The sequence below is a fragment of the Biomphalaria glabrata genome, chromosome 2 (assembly GCF_947242115.1).
Source record: "Biomphalaria glabrata chromosome 2, xgBioGlab47.1, whole genome shotgun sequence".
NCBI classification, from domain to species: domain Eukaryota; kingdom Metazoa; phylum Mollusca; class Gastropoda; family Planorbidae; genus Biomphalaria; species Biomphalaria glabrata.
The window spans coordinates 25,375,345-25,391,141 of NC_074712.1; the positions used below are offsets into that span (position 1 = coordinate 25,375,345).

Sequence of the window (15,797 nt, forward strand, 5' to 3'; positions counted from 1 at the left end):
TTTAGGAGGCAGTGGGTGTAGGTAATAGAAGTGTATAGACCTATCTGATTTAGGAGGCAGTGGGTGAAGGTAATAGAAGTGTATAGACCTATCTGATTTAGGAGGCAGTGGGTGTAGGTAATAGAAGTGTATAGACCTATCTGATTTAGGAGGCAGTGGGTGGAGGTAATAGAAGTGTATAGACCTATCTGATTTGGAAGGCAGTGGGTGGAGGTAATAGAAGTGTATAGACCTATCTGATTTAGGAGGCAGTGGGTGGAGGTAATAGAAGTGTATAGACCTATCTGATTTAGGAGGCAGTGGGTGGAGGTAATAGAAGTGTATAGACCTATCTGATTTAGGAGGCAGTGGGTGGAGGTAATAGAAGTGTATAGACCAATCTGATTTAGGAGGCAGTGGGTGGATAAATAGAAGTGTATAGACCTATCTGATTTAGGAGGCAGTGGGTGGAGGTAATAGAAGTGTATAGACCTATCTGATTTGGAAGGCAGTGGGTGAAGGTAATAGAAGTGTATAGACCTATCTGATTTGGAAGGCAGTGGGTGGAGGTAATAGAAGTGTATAGACCTATCTGATTTAGGAGGCAGTGGGTGGAGGTAATAGAAGTGTATAGACCTATCTGATTTAGGAGGCAGTGGGTGGAGGTAATAGAAGTGTATAGACCTATCTGATTTGGAAGGCAGTGGGTGGAGGTAATAGAAGTGTATAGACCTATCTGATTTAGGAGGCAGTGGGTGGAGGTAATAGAAGTGTATAGACCTATCTGATTTAGGAGGCAGTGGGTGAAGGTAATAGAAGTGTATAGACCTATCTGATTTGGAAGGCAGTGGGTGGAGGTAATAGAAGTGTATAGACCTATCTGATTTAGGAGGCAGTGGGTGGAGGTAATAGAAGTGTATAGACCTATCTGATTTGGAAGGCAGTGGGTGGAGGTAATAGAAGTGTATAGACCTATCTGATTTAGGAGGCAGTGGGTGAAGGTAATAGAAGTGTATAGACCTATCTGATTTAGGAGGCAGTGGGTGGAGGTAATAGAAGTGTATAGACCTATCTGATTTAGGAGGCAGTGGGTGTAGGTAATAGAAGTGTATAGACCTATCTGATTTAGGAGGCAGTGGGTGGAGGTAATAGAAGTGTATAGACCAATCTGATTTAGGAGGCAGTGGGTGAAGGTAATAGAAGTGTATCGACCTATCTGATTTAGGAGGCAGTGGGTGGAGGTAATAGAAGTGTATAGACCTATCTGATTTAGGAGGCAGTGGGTGGAGGTAATAGAAGTGTATAGACCTATCTGATTTGGATGGCAGTGGGTGGAGGTAATAGAAGTGTATAGACCTATCTGATTTAGGAGGCAGTGGGTGTAGGTAATAGAAGTGTATAGACCTATCTGATTTAGGAGGCAGTGGGTGTAGGTAATAGAAGTGTATAGACCTATCTGATTTAGGAGGCAGTGGGTGTAGGTAATAGAAGTGTATAGACCTATCTGATTTAGGAGGCAGTGGGTGAAGGTAATAGAAGTGTATAGACCTATCTGATTTAGGAGGCAGTGGGTGAAGGTAATAGAAGTGTATAGACCTATCTGATTTAGGAGGCAGTTGGTGGAGGTAATAGAAGTGTATAGACCTATCTGATTTAGGAGGCAGTGGGTGGAGGTAATAGAAGTGTATAGACCTATCTGATTTAGGAGGCAGTGGGTGGAGGCGATAGAAGTGTATAGACCTATCTGATTTAGGAGGCAGTGGGTGGAGGTAATAGAAGTGTATAGACCTATCTGATTTAGAAGGCAGTGGGTGGAGGTAATAGAAGTGTATAGACCTATCTGATTTACGAGGCAGTGGGTGGAGGTAATAGAAGTGTATAGACCTATCTGATTTGGAAGGCAGTGGGTGGAGGTAATAGAAGTGTATAGACCTGTCTGATTTAGGAGGCAGTGGGTGGAGGTAATAGAAGTGTATAGACCTATCTGATTTAGGAGGCAGTGGGTGTAGGTAATAGAAGTGTATAGACCTATCTGATTTAGGAGGCAGTGGGTGAAGGTAATAGAAGTGTATAGACCTATCTGATTTAGGAGACAGTGGGTGGAGCTAATGGAAGTGTATAGACCTATCTGATTTAGGAGGCAGTGGGTGGAGGTAATAGAAGTGTATAGACCTATCTGATTTAGAAGGCAGTGGGTGGAGGTAATAGAAGTGTATAGAACTATCTGATTTAGGAGGCAGTGGGTGGAGGTAATAGAAGTGTATAGACCTATCTGATTTGGAAGGCAGTGGGTGGAGGTAATAGAAGTGTATAGACCTGTCTGATTTAGGAGGCAGTGGGTGGAGGCGATAGAAGTGTATAGACCTATCTGATTTAGGAGGCAGTGGGTGGAGGTAATAGAAGTGTATAGACCTATCTGATTTAGAAGGCAGTGGGTGGAGGTAATAGAAGTGTATAGACCTATCTGATTTACGAGGCAGTGGGTGGAGGTAATAGAAGTGTATAGACCTATCTGATTTGGAAGGCAGTGGGTGGAGGTAATAGAAGTGTATAGACCTGTCTGATTTAGGAGGCAGTGGGTGGAGGTAATAGAAGTGTATAGACCTATCTGATTTAGGAGGCAGTGGGTGTAGGTAATAGAAGTGTATAGACCTATCTGATTTAGGAGGCAGTGGGTGAAGGTAATAGAAGTGTATAGACCTATCTGATTTAGGAGACAGTGGGTGGAGCTAATGGAAGTGTATAGACCTATCTGATTTAGGAGGCAGTGGGTGGAGGTAATAGAAGTGTATAGACCTATCTGATTTAGAAGGCAGTGGGTGGAGGTAATAGAAGTGTATAGACCTATCTGATTTAGGAGGCAGTGGGTGGAGGTAATAGAAGTGTATAGACCTATCTGATTTGGAAGGCAGTGGGTGGAGGTAATAGAAGTGTATAGACCTGTCTGATTTAGGAGGCAGTGGGTGTAGGTAATAGAAGTGTATAGACCTATCTGATTTAGGAGGCAGTGGGTGGAGGTAATAGAAGTGTATAGACCTATCTGATGTAGGAGGCAGTGGGTGTAGGTAATAGAAGTGTATAGACCTATCTGATTTAGGAGGCAGTGGGTGGAGGTAATAGAAGTGTATAGACCTATCTGATTTAGGAGGCAGTGGGTGTAGGTAATAGAAGTGTATAGACCTATCTGATTTAGGAGGCAGTGGGTGGAGGTAATAGAAGTGTATAGACTTATCTGATTTAGGAGACAGTGGGTGGAGGTAATAGAAGTGTATAGACCTATCTGATTTAGGAGGCAGTGGGTGGAGGTAATAGAAGTGTATAGACCTATCTGATTTGGAAGGCAGTGGGTGGAGGTAATAGAAGTGTATAGACCTGTCAGATTTAGGAGGCAGTGGGTGGAGGTAATAGAAGTGTATAGACCTATCTGATTTAGGAGGCAGTGGGTGTAGGTAATAGAAGTGTATAGACCTATCTGATTTAGGAGGCAGTGGGTGAAGGTAATAGAAGTGTATAGACCTATCTGATTTAGGAGACAGTGGGTGGAGGTAATAGAAGTGTATAGACCTATCTGATTTAGGAGGCAGTGGGTGGAGGTAATAGAAGTGTATAGACCTATCTGATTTAGAAGGCAGTGGGTGGAGGTAATAGAAGTGTATAGACCTATCTGATTTAGGAGGCAGTGGGTGGAGGTAATAGAAGTGTATAGACCTATCTGATTTGGAAGGCAGTGGGTGGAGGTAATAGAAGTGTATAGACCTGTCTGATTTAGGAGGCAGTGGGTGTAGGTAATAGAAGTGTATAGACCTATCTGATTTAGGAGGCAGTGGGTGGAGGTAATAGAAGTGTATAGACCTATCTGATTTAGGAGGCAGTGGGTGGAGGTAATAGAAGTGTATAGACCTATCTGATTTAGGAGGCAGTGGGTGTAGGTAATAGAAGTGTATAGACCTATCTGATTTAGGAGGCAGTGGGTGGAGGTAATAGAAGTGTATAGACCTATCTGATTTAGGAGGCAGTGGGTGGAGGTAATAGAAGTGTATAGACCTATCTGATTTAGGAGACAGTGGGTGGAGGTAATAGAAGTGTATAGACCTATCTGATTTAGGAGGCAGTGGGTGTAGGTAATAGAAGTGTATAGACCTATCTGATTTATGAGGCAGTGGGTGGAGGTAATAGAAGTGTATAGACCTATCTGATTTAGGAGGCAGTGGGTGTAGGTAATAGAAGTGTATAGACCTATCTGATTTAGGAGACAGTGGGTGTAGGTAATAGAAGTGTATAGACCTATCTAATTTAGGAGACAATGGATGGAGGTAATAGAAGTGTATAGACCTATGTGAGGGGTAAAGGTGGAGAGTGGAGTGAGGGATAAGAAGCCCCCAAAATTTCTCTTTGATCAACGAAAAATTCATCTATATATTGTTGTAAACCTGGTGGTGACACAAATGGGGTAGTGCTGTGTGTTTTTAGCCTACCCAAATCGCCACAGTCCAGCGTAGGACGAGCGAATAACCGTTACCGGTGACAGTATACGCCAGTTCGGCAAGGACCAGTGTCGTAAATATTACGCTTGCAAATCACGGCGAAAGTGATCAACTGGAGTGGTCAAGAAGGTTCGAGTAGGCCAGTAGAGACACTATATAAGAGGGAGTGTGTCAGAATCACTTCAATTCACGTTACCTCGCAATGCGACCAGTAGGAGGCGAGAACCAGCACGGTGTGTGAAGTCAGTGCGGAGCAGAGACTAGGTTTTTGTAAAGACAGTGTTAATGTTTTTGTCAATTGCGATGTATTTTAAATTAAACTGACTGATACTTTGGAGCCATGAGTTGTGAGGTTCTTTAAGATTGTTGTGTCGTGTGGTGCAGTTTGAAGAGAGCCTGGATAGTAGGAGAGACGTTACAATATTATTTTAATATAATATTATTATTCATAGCTGTTGCCCTGCCTCCCCTTTTCAACTTTTTCATTCATTAAATCTTGTTTCAATTAAAAACTGAAGTAATTCTTCTCTGCATTAGTGTATGACAAACCTTAGGTGTACGCTATTCCAAGTGTTTTTTGTTGTAGTGTTAGAACCCCTTATCTTATCTTATCTTATATAATACAGACGTTACTTCAAAAAAGAAGATGATTACGTCCTACGCGTCATGCATTTAGTCATGCATATTAACCAATGACTTAAATTCTGCCAAGTCACTGGTTTTCCTGGCTAGCTCAGGCAACCCATTCCATGCTCTAATAGCACTAGGGAAGAAGGAGTATTTGTACAAATTTGTCCTAGCATATGGGACGAGGAATGTGCCTTTATCTTTGTGTCTTTCAGAGTATTTTATTAAATTTTGTTTTTGTATTTGAAGATTATGGTTCAGTGTTTTATGTATGATTGCTACTTTACTTTTGAGCCTTCTGTCCTGAAGGCTTTCTAAATTTAGTGATTTTACTAAAGGTGTTACTCTAGTCAAATGTGAATATTCGTTTGTTATGAATCTCACTGCTCTATTTTGTGTCTGTTCCAGTTTCTTAATGTTTTCTTGAGTTGAGGGGTCCCAAACGGAGGATGCATATTCTATTATTGGCCTAACCAAGGTTAAGTAACATTTTAGTTTTATGTTCTTATTTGATTTATAGAAATTTCTTTTAATAAATCCTAATGCTTTGTTTGATTTTTTTGTAGTTTCATCAATATGTGGATTCCATGATAGTTTTTCATTTATTATAACACCTAGGTATTTTGCGTTTTTAGTGTGTGATACTGGTTTGCCATGAATAAGATAAGTGGAATTAATTTGTTTTAGTTTTTTTGTTACTCTTAACAACTGACATTTTTCTGGGTGGAAAGACATGCTCCAATTTGATTCCCATTTCTGTAATTCATCTAATTCTCTTTGTAAAATATCTGTGTCTTGTGTTGTTTTTATTGTTCTATATATTATGCAATCGTCTGCAAATAATCTGACTTTTGTTCCTGAACTAATGCAATTTGGTAAATCATTTATGTAAATTAAAAATAGTAGTGGACCCAAGACTGTACCTTGAGGTACACCTGAGTTTACTGTTATCGGTGTTGATTTAGAGCCATTTATTATTACAGTTTGTTCTCTCCCTATCAGAAAGTCTTTAATCCACTGATGCAGTGGACCATTAATGCCGAAATATTTTAATTTTTTAAGCAAACTATGGCAAACCCTTAGACATAACTGGGTCAAGTAATTAATTATTATTTTCTAAAAAGTCATTTGGTTTATTAAAACATTTGGCTGATGTGTACGTCACTCATCTCTACACCGGAGACACCAACAACTTTCTAGTCAAGGATTCGCCTTCATGTATGAACATCTCCATTACTCATTTTCCCCATTATGTGTGAAGGAAGACATACCGAATCACTTCCCTTACAATGTGCTGGATAGGTTCTTATCATAGACTTATATATATATAGACTGGACATGGAGATTTTTTAGCACTACAAAAAATGTCTTGAAAATTTTGTAGAAAGTTGGATCAAGGCGTTGTTTTGTAAAGTAGTGAAAAGAAGTCAAGTTGTTGTTTTCTCAACCCTAACCTATGTAACATTTAATTTAATTTTTAGATCTAGATCTAGTAATTGAACATCAAAAATAAGAGTACACTCGTCTCATAATTATTATTTTGCAATTTTTAGATACGTAATCTAGCAAAATCTTGGTAATCAATCTATTTAGATGTACATAAGATGATTTAAATCAACATGAATTATTTCGATCAAGGATTTTTTAAACATTATCTCAATGGAAACAAACAGGAAATTGCTTTGTTTCATATATTGGCGTGAATATCCGATAAATGATTTTGCATTATTTCTAACCTTTGAAAACTAAAGATCCTTACTTTTCTAAGACAGAAAAGATTGATTGGGGCGACTTCCCTTAAAGCTTGAAAAAAAGAGTTTACGTACATAAAAATCTATATCTGGTGTCAGAAGTGGGATTGGATCGGAATAGGATTGGATCGGATCTACTATGGCTCGTCTGAAACTGCTGTACGAACTTGAATTCAGAGAACTGAAGCAAGAACTCCGTGAACGAAGGCTGAAGGCATGTGGAAACAAGGAAACGTTACAAGCACGCCTCCGAGATGACATTTTGGAAGAAAAAGAAGATCCGGACACATATCTTTTTGAAGTCGAACCGGACTTGCTGGAACAGATCAATTCCAAGATAGATGCCATGAACACCAAGATAGCCGCCATGAACCAACGCATACCTGCTGTGGAGGAGAGAATCATCAACTCAGACGTTCGTTCAGATGCTAAAACCAGAGAGAGGAGCCTTGGTGGTGATCATGAGGACCCATTGAAACCTGACGAAGCCGTTGAGAGACATATGCAAGTCGAGAGATACCAGCCAGGTCCGAACCTAACAGACGTTGGTCCAGCTGCCAAGACTAGAGAGGAAAGTCCTGGTGGTGGTAAAGAGAATCCAAGGCAGTCTGGCGTTGACGTTGATGGACATTTGAAAGACGAAAGTCATCGACAAGGTCTGAAACCAACAAGCGATTGGCCCGATACTGAGACGAGAGAGAGAGATCCTGATGGTGGTGAAGAAAGCCGAATGGAGTCTGAAGCCGAAGACGAGGGACCTTTGCACGAGGAGTGTTACCAACCTGCCCCACGAGCATGCCCTCCAGACAAGGCTGAAGATGATGACCTGTCCCATAATTCCCTGCCCTTTGGATTTGAAGCCCATCCCAGTCCTTCTTCGCAAAGCCCTATGAAACCACCTCTTGTGCCAACGATCTTGGTATCCCAAGCCCTTACATCCTATACCTCTCCATGTGTCAAGTGGCTGTCCTCAGTACCAAACGGCAAGAGAGCGATGCGACCACAAAATCACTGCAGCCACATGAAGACCAACTGGTGGAGAAGAAGAAGAAGGCGACTTTTGTTGAGTGCAACATGGATGACGATGCGACCAAGACATCGATGCAACAAGGTCAAGGCCAACTGGAAGAAGAGAAAGAAGCGACCATTGCTGACTGCCACATGGATGACTCCTACAGCTCAAGAGGCGAGCCAACCGCCACCGATCGACCCCCACCTACAGCGATGAAACTTCACAGTCAATGTCATGAGGTTGATTCTGTCCGGGACGGACAGATCTAAGGAGGGGGCAGTGTTATAAACCTGGTGGTGGCACAGATGGGGGTAGTGGTACGTGTGTAGTCAACCGACGCAAATCGCCCCAGGCCAGCGCTAGACGAGCGGTCAACCGTGACGAGTTACCACGGTCAGCCGAGACGAGTGTCAACATGAAGGTTCGAGTAGGATCGTCGTCGTGACAGAGCTCAGGAGCGTCACGAGAGTTGTAGTCATCTGACCACCTAGAAACGTCGAGCGGCGTTCTGTCCGGTTCTAGAAGGCCAGTAGGGACCCTATATAAAGAGCGGAGGTGTCGCAGTCAAGACGGTTCAGAGCCCGGTTCACTACAGTCCGGTCGACTACAGCACAGTTCAGCGGTGTGGTTCTGTACGGAGCATTACGACGGTTCAGTGCGGAGTACTGTCAAGTACAGTTGAGACGGCTGGCGTCTTGATCTTGGTCTGCGATCGAGTCCGACACAACGAGCCTAGTGTGTGAAGTCAGTCCTGAACTATTGAACCCAGTGCAAGCCCGGAACGAGACGGAGAGGCCAGTGCAAGAGTTGATACGGCGGTACGGTTGATACGGAGAGATATTTGTACAGACTGTGTTACGTGTTGCCAATTGTACAGTATTGGCTGTTATTTATTGACATTAAACTATTACGTTATTTTGGAGCCCTGAGTTGTCAAGTTCTTTAAGTTGGTGTCGTGTGGTGCAGTTTGCAGAGAGCCTGGATAGTGAGATTCGTAACAATATGTATAAGTCTGTGAATCGATCAGTCGCGGATAAGAATTTATTTCCGGTTTCCAGTCTAGATATAATATATAAGTCTATGGTTCTTATATTCTCGTGATTTCGAAAAACGAAAGGCACCATTGTTTGTCTTGATACAAAATATGAAAACCTTCCTTTTGACCTTCAGCCTTCATTGTTTACCAAACAGCAGACTTACTGGGGCTGCATAGACCAGGCCTTTCTAACACATAGTCGGTTTGCCGTACACTACAAAAAAAGTTTTATTTTCATGCTTTTTTTAAATGTAAAGTTTAGGTTCTATAACATGATTGAAGACAAGGTTACAAAGAAAGTTTTTGTGGAAACACAAAACTTAAAATCAACCCGGAAGTGGTCTGCTCGGGAAGGTAAAAAGCAGGGTTCAATATTTTCAGAAAGAATTTCAAAAACTATGAATTACAAACTATCAACAATTATAACCGTGCTCGTGTCGAAAGTGTTGCCAATACTGTTGTATTCTTAGTTCACATAGATTATAAATTTCATCCTGTAGGCTTAGTGTCAAGTACACTATGACCATATATGGTAACAGTTTCGGGTTGTTTGCCGACATAGCTTGACATAGCTGGGAAAAAAACCAAGCATGTAATTAAATGAACTCCATTGGTTCCGAAAGTTAATTGTTGTACTGCAATGATTGGTTGGTCTGGGAGCGGTAAGTTGTTGATCACGTGATTACGAGCTGAAACCCGGCGAAGATGCAAAATAGCCTCAGTCTTGTCTCGGAAGTTGTAGTATTAACATCTAACTTGTATGTAACGAGAAATTGAGAATATATATTTTATTTGTATCAAGACTCAGATATACTATTGTGTAGAGTCAATTCAAGTACAATTTTAACCATTGTAACTATTTGTGAATAGTTTTTTCAAGTTATTAATTAAAGTAATTGTTTTTGGACGAAGAGAAGTTTCTTCATTGAATTTAGAACGTACTTAGATCATATCTGTCAAGTAGTAACTCCTAGACATCATATCTGTCAAGTAGTAACTCCTAGACCTAGATGATCCTCTTATCAATTGGCAACATTCTGTATGATCGTATTATCAACATAGATCTGTCTACTTCTATACGATCATCTTATCGAAAGATCATTTCAAGATCCTCGGCAATCACGATCATTGATGGTGCAATATAGTTCAAGTCTGATTGTGACAGTGGCACCATCTTAGATAGTGACATCAACACCATTGATGATCGTGACACTTAGCAAGGGAGATTAACCGCTTAAATTTAAATTATGTATTAACAGCTACTGATGCCAACCTTCAGAATTCTAAATATGCTTAAGTGTTAATTAACTATAGTCTACCAAGTGTAAATGAACTATAGTCTACCAAGTGTAAATGAACTATAGTCTACTAAGTATAAATGAACTAGTCTACTAAGTGTAATAAACTATAGTCTACCAAGTGTAAATGAAATATAGTCTACCAAGTGTAAATGGTGGGAAGCGTGGTCGAGAGGCCAAGTGCGCTTGAACTTGGCTAGGCTTGGCTACCTAGAAGGGGTCTCGAGGTTCGACACCCGACTCGGGCAGAGTTGTGTTCACTGAGCGCCTAAAAGCAGCTCGGAAAACCAACTCCTACATACCCCCTCCCCCCACCGGTCCACAAATGAGATTGGACCAAAAGCGCTCTGAGCATGCTATAAGCATGAAAGTAGCGCTATATAAAAGCTATAAAAAATGAACTAGTCTACTAAGTGTAAATGAACTATACTCTTCTAAGTGTAAATGAACTATAGTCTACCAAGTGTAAATGAACTATAGTCTACTAAGTGTAAATGAACTATAGTCTACTAAAGGGTAAATAAACTATAGTCTACTAAGTGTAAATAAACTAGTCTACCAAAGTGTAAATAAACTATAGTCTACCAAAGTGTAAATAAACTATAGTCTACTAAGTGTAAATAAACTATAGCATACTAAGTGTAATTGAACTAGTCTACCAAAGTGTAAATGAACTATAGTCTACCAAGTGTAAATGAACTATAGTCCACTAAGTGTAAATGAACTATAGTCTACCAAGTGTAAATGAACTATAGTCTACTAAGTGTAAATGAACTATAGTCTACCAAGTGTAAATAAACTATAGTCTACTAAGTGTAAATAAATTATAGTCTACTAAGTGTAAATGAACTAGTCTACCAAAGTGTAAATAAACTATAGTCTACTAAGTGTAAGTGAACTATAGTCTACTAAGTGTAAATGAACTATAGTCTACCAAGTGTAAATAAACTATAGCATACTAATTGTAAATAAACTATAGTCTACTAAGTGTAAATAAACTATAGCATACTAAGTGTAAATGAACTATAGTCTACCAAGTGTAAATACACTATAGTCTACTAAGTGTAAATAAACTATAGTCTACCAAGAGTAAATAAACTATAGTCTACCAAGTGTAAATAAACTAGTCTACCAAAGTGTAAATAAACTATAGTCTACTAAGTGTAAATAAACTATAGTCTACCAAGTGTAAATAAACTTTTGTCTACTAAGTGTAAATGAACTATAGTCTACTAAGTGTAAATGAACTATAGTCTACCAAGTGTAAATACACTATAGTCTACTAAGTGTAAATAAACTATAGTCTACCAAAGTGTAAATAAACTATAGTCTACTAAGTGTAAATAAACTATAGCATACTAAGTGTAATTGAACTAGTCTACCAAAGTGTAAATGAACTATAGTCTACCAAGTGTAAATGAACTATAGTCCACTAAGTGTAAATGAACTATAGTCTACCAAGTGTAAATGAACTATAGTCTACTAAGTGTAAATGAACTATAGTCTACCAAGTGTAAATAAACTATAGTCTACCAAGTGTAAATAAACTATAGTCTACTAAGTGTAAATAAATTATAGTCTACTAAGTGTAAATGAACTAGTCTACCAAAGTGTAAATAAACTATAGTCTACTAAGTGTAAGTGAACTATAGTCTACTAAGTGTAAATGAACTATAGTCTACCAAGTGTAAATAAACTATAGCATACTAATTGTAAATAAACTATAGTCTACTAAGTGTAAATAAACTATAGCATACTAAGTGTAAATGAACTATAGTCTACCAAGTGTAAATACACTATAGTCTACTAAGTGTAAATAAACTATAGTCTACCAAGAGTAAATAAACTATAGTCTACCAAGTGTAAATAAACTAGTCTACCAAAGTGTAAATAAACTATAGTCTACTAAGTGTAAATAAACTATAGTCTACCAAGAGTAAATAAACTATAGTCTACCAAGTGTAAATAAACTAGTCTACCAAAGTGTAAATAAACTATAGTCTACTAAGTGTAAATAAACTAGTCTACCAAAGTGTAAATAAACTATAGTCTACTAAGTGTAAATAAACTATAGCATACTAAGTGTAAATAAACTATAGTCTACTAAGTGTAAATGAACTAGTCTACTAAGTGTAAATGAACTATAGTCTACCAAGTGTAAATACACTATAGTCTACTAAGTGTAAATAAACTATCGTCTACCAAAGTGTAAATAAACTATAGTCTACTAAGTGTAAATAAACTATAGTCTACTAAGCGTAAATAAACTAGTCTACCAAAGTGTAAATAAACTATAGTCTACTAATTGTAAATAAACTATGGTCTGCCAATGTGTAAATAAACTATAGTCTACTAAGTGTAAATAAACTATAGTCTACTAAGTGTAAATAAACTAGTCTACCAAAGTGTAAATAAACTATAGTCTACTAATTGTAAATAAACTATCGTCTACCAAAGTGTAAATAAACTATAGTCTACTAAGTGTAAATAAACTATAGTCTACTAAGTGTAAATAAACTAGTCTACCAAATTGTAAATAAACTATAGTCTACCAAAGTGTAAATAAACTATAGCATACTAAGTGTAAATGAACTATAGTCTACCAAGTGTAAATAAACTATAGCATACTAAGTGTAAATAAACTATCGTCTACTAAGTGTAAATGAACTAGTCTACTAAGTGTAAATGAAATATAGTCTACCAAGTGTAAATCAACTATAGTCTACTAAGTGTAAATAAACTATAGTATACTAAGTGTAAATGAACTAGTCTACTAAGTGTAAATGAACTATATTCTACTAAGTGTAAACGAACTATAGTCTACCAAGTGTAAATAAACTATAGTCTACAAAGTGTAAATAAACTATAGTCTACCAAGTGTAAATAAACTATAGTCTACCAAGTGTAAATAAACTTTTGTCTACTAAGTGTAAATGAACTATAGTCTACTAAGTGTAAATGAACTATAGTCTACCAAGTGTAAATACACTATAGTCTACTAAGTGTAAATAAACTATAGTCTACCAAGAGTAAATAAACTATAGTCTACCAAGTGTAAATAAACAAGTCTACCAAAGTGTAAATAAACTATAGTCTACTAAGTGTAAATAAACTATAGCGTACTAAGTGTAAATAAACTATAGCGTACTAAGTGTAAATAAACTAGTCTACCAAAGTGTAAATAAACTATAGTCTACCAAAGTGTAAATAAACTATAGTCTACTAAGTGTAAATAAACTAGTTTACCAAATTGTAAATAAACTATAGTCTACTAAGTGTAAATAAACTATAGCATACTAAGTGTAAATAAACTATAGTCTACTAAGTGTAAATGAACTAGTCTACTAAGTGTAAATGAACTACAGTCTACCAAGTGTAAATACACTATAGTCTACTAAGTGTAAATAAACTATCGTCTACCAAAGTGTAAATAAACTATAGTCTACTAAGTGTAAATAAACTATAGTCTACTAAGTGTAAATAAACTATAGTCTACTAATTGTAAATAAACTATAGTCTACTAAGTGTAAATAAACTATAGTCTACCAAGTGTAAATAAACTATAGTCTACTAAACGTAAATGAACTAGTCTACTAAGTGTAAATGAACTAGTCTACTAAGTGTAAATGAACTAGTCTACCAAGTGTAAATAAACTATAGTCTACTAAGTGTAAATAAACTATAGTCTACTAAGTGTAAATAAACTATAGCATACTAAGTGTAAATAAACTATAGTCTACTAAGTGTAAATGAACTAGTCTACTAAGTGTAAATGAACTACAGTCTACCAAGTGTAAATACACTATAGTCTACTAAGTGTAAATAAACTATCGTCTACCAAAGTGTAAATAAACTATAGTCTACTAAGTGTAAATAAACTATAGTCTACTAAGTGTAAATAAACTATAGTCTACTAATTGTAAATAAACTATAGTCTACTAAGTGTAAATAAACTATAGTCTACCAAGTGTAAATAAACTATAGTCTACTAAACGTAAATGAACTAGTCTATTAAGTGTAAATGAGCTAGTCTACTAAGTGTAAATGAACTATAGTCTACCAAGTGTAAATAAACTATAGTCTACTAAGTGTAAATAAACTATAGTCTACTAAGTGTAAATATACTATAGTTTACTAAGTGTAAATGAGCTAGTCTACCAAGTGTAAATGAACTATAGTCTACCAAGTGTAAATAAACTATAGTCTACTAAGTGTAAATAAACTATAGTCTACTAAGTGTAAATATATTATAGTCTACTAAGTGTAAATAAACTATAGCATACTAAGTGTAAATGAACTATAGTCTACCAAGTGTAAATACACTATAGTCTACTAAGTGTAAATAAACTATAGTCTACCAAGTGTAAATAAACTAGTCTACCAAAGTGTAAATAAACTATAGTCTACTAAGTGTAAATAAACTATAGTCTACCAAGAGTAAATAAACTATAGTCTACCAAGTGTAAATAAACTAGTCTACCAAAGTGTAAATAAACTATAGTCTACTAAGTGTAAATAAACTAGTCTACCAAAGTGTAAATAAACTATAGTCTACTAAGTGTAAATAAACTATAGCATACTAAGTGTAAATAAACTATAGTCTACTAAGTGTAAATGAACTAGTCTACTAAGTGTAAATGAACTATAGTCTACCAAGTGTAAATACACTATAGTCTACTAAGTGTAAATAAACTATCGTCTACCAAAGTGTAAATAAACTAGTCTACCAAAGTGTAAATAAACTATAGTCTACTAATTGTAAATAAACTATGGTCTGCCAATGTGTAAATAAACTATAGTCTACTAAGTGTAAATAAACTATAGTCTACTAAGTGTAAATAAACTAGTCTACCAAAGTGTAAATAAACTATAGTCTACTAATTGTAAATAAACTATCGTCTACCAAAGTGTAAATAAACTATAGTCTACTAAGTGTAAATAAACTATAGTCTACTAAGTGTAAATAAACTAGTCTACCAAATTGTAAATAAACTATAGTCTACCAAAGTGTAAATAAACTATAGCATACTAAGTGTAAATGAACTATAGTCTACCAAGTGTAAATAAACTATAGCATACTAAGTGTAAATAAACTATCGTCTACTAAGTGTAAATGAACTAGTCTACTAAGTGTAAATGAAATATAGTCTACCAAGTGTAAATCAACTATAGTCTACTAAGTGTAAATAAACTATAGTATACTAAGTGTAAATGAACTAGTCTACTAAGTGTAAATGAACTATATTCTACTAAGTGTAAACGAACTATAGTCTACCAAGTGTAAATAAACTATAGTCTACAAAGTGTAAATAAACTATAGTCTACCAAGTGTAAATAAACTATAGTCTACCAAGTGTAAATAAACTTTTGTCTACTAAGTGTAAATGAACTATAGTCTACTAAGTGTAAATGAACTATAGTCTACCAAGTGTAAATACACTATAGTCTACTAAGTGTAAATAAACTATAGTCTACCAAGAGTAAATAAACTATAGTCTACCAAGTGTAAATAAACAAGTCTACCAAAGTGTAAATAAACTATAGTCTACTAAGTGTAAATAAACTATAGCGTACTAAGTGTAAATAAACTATAGCGTACTAAGTGTAAAT

At 36.6% G+C, this 15,797-nt stretch overlaps 1 protein-coding gene and 1 long non-coding RNA gene across 5 annotated transcripts in view; both read left to right on the forward strand.

The window, feature by feature from the left end:
• LOC106072285 (RYamide receptor-like) overlaps positions 1-15,797 on the forward strand; it is a 116,539-nt gene that overhangs the window by 88,063 nt on the left and 12,679 nt on the right. The gene's annotated exons all lie outside the window — the stretch shown is intronic.
• LOC129924813 (uncharacterized) lies at positions 506-2,942 on the forward strand. 2 transcript variants are annotated; one of them, XR_008776750.1, is made up of 5 exons: positions 506-932; positions 1,749-1,892; positions 2,133-2,276; positions 2,373-2,516; positions 2,757-2,942. It is a non-coding gene; the product is annotated as an uncharacterized LOC129924813 (long non-coding RNA). The 2 variants fall into 2 exon arrangements; XR_008776749.1 differs by lacking the exon at positions 506-932 and having other exon boundaries at positions 1,710-1,892.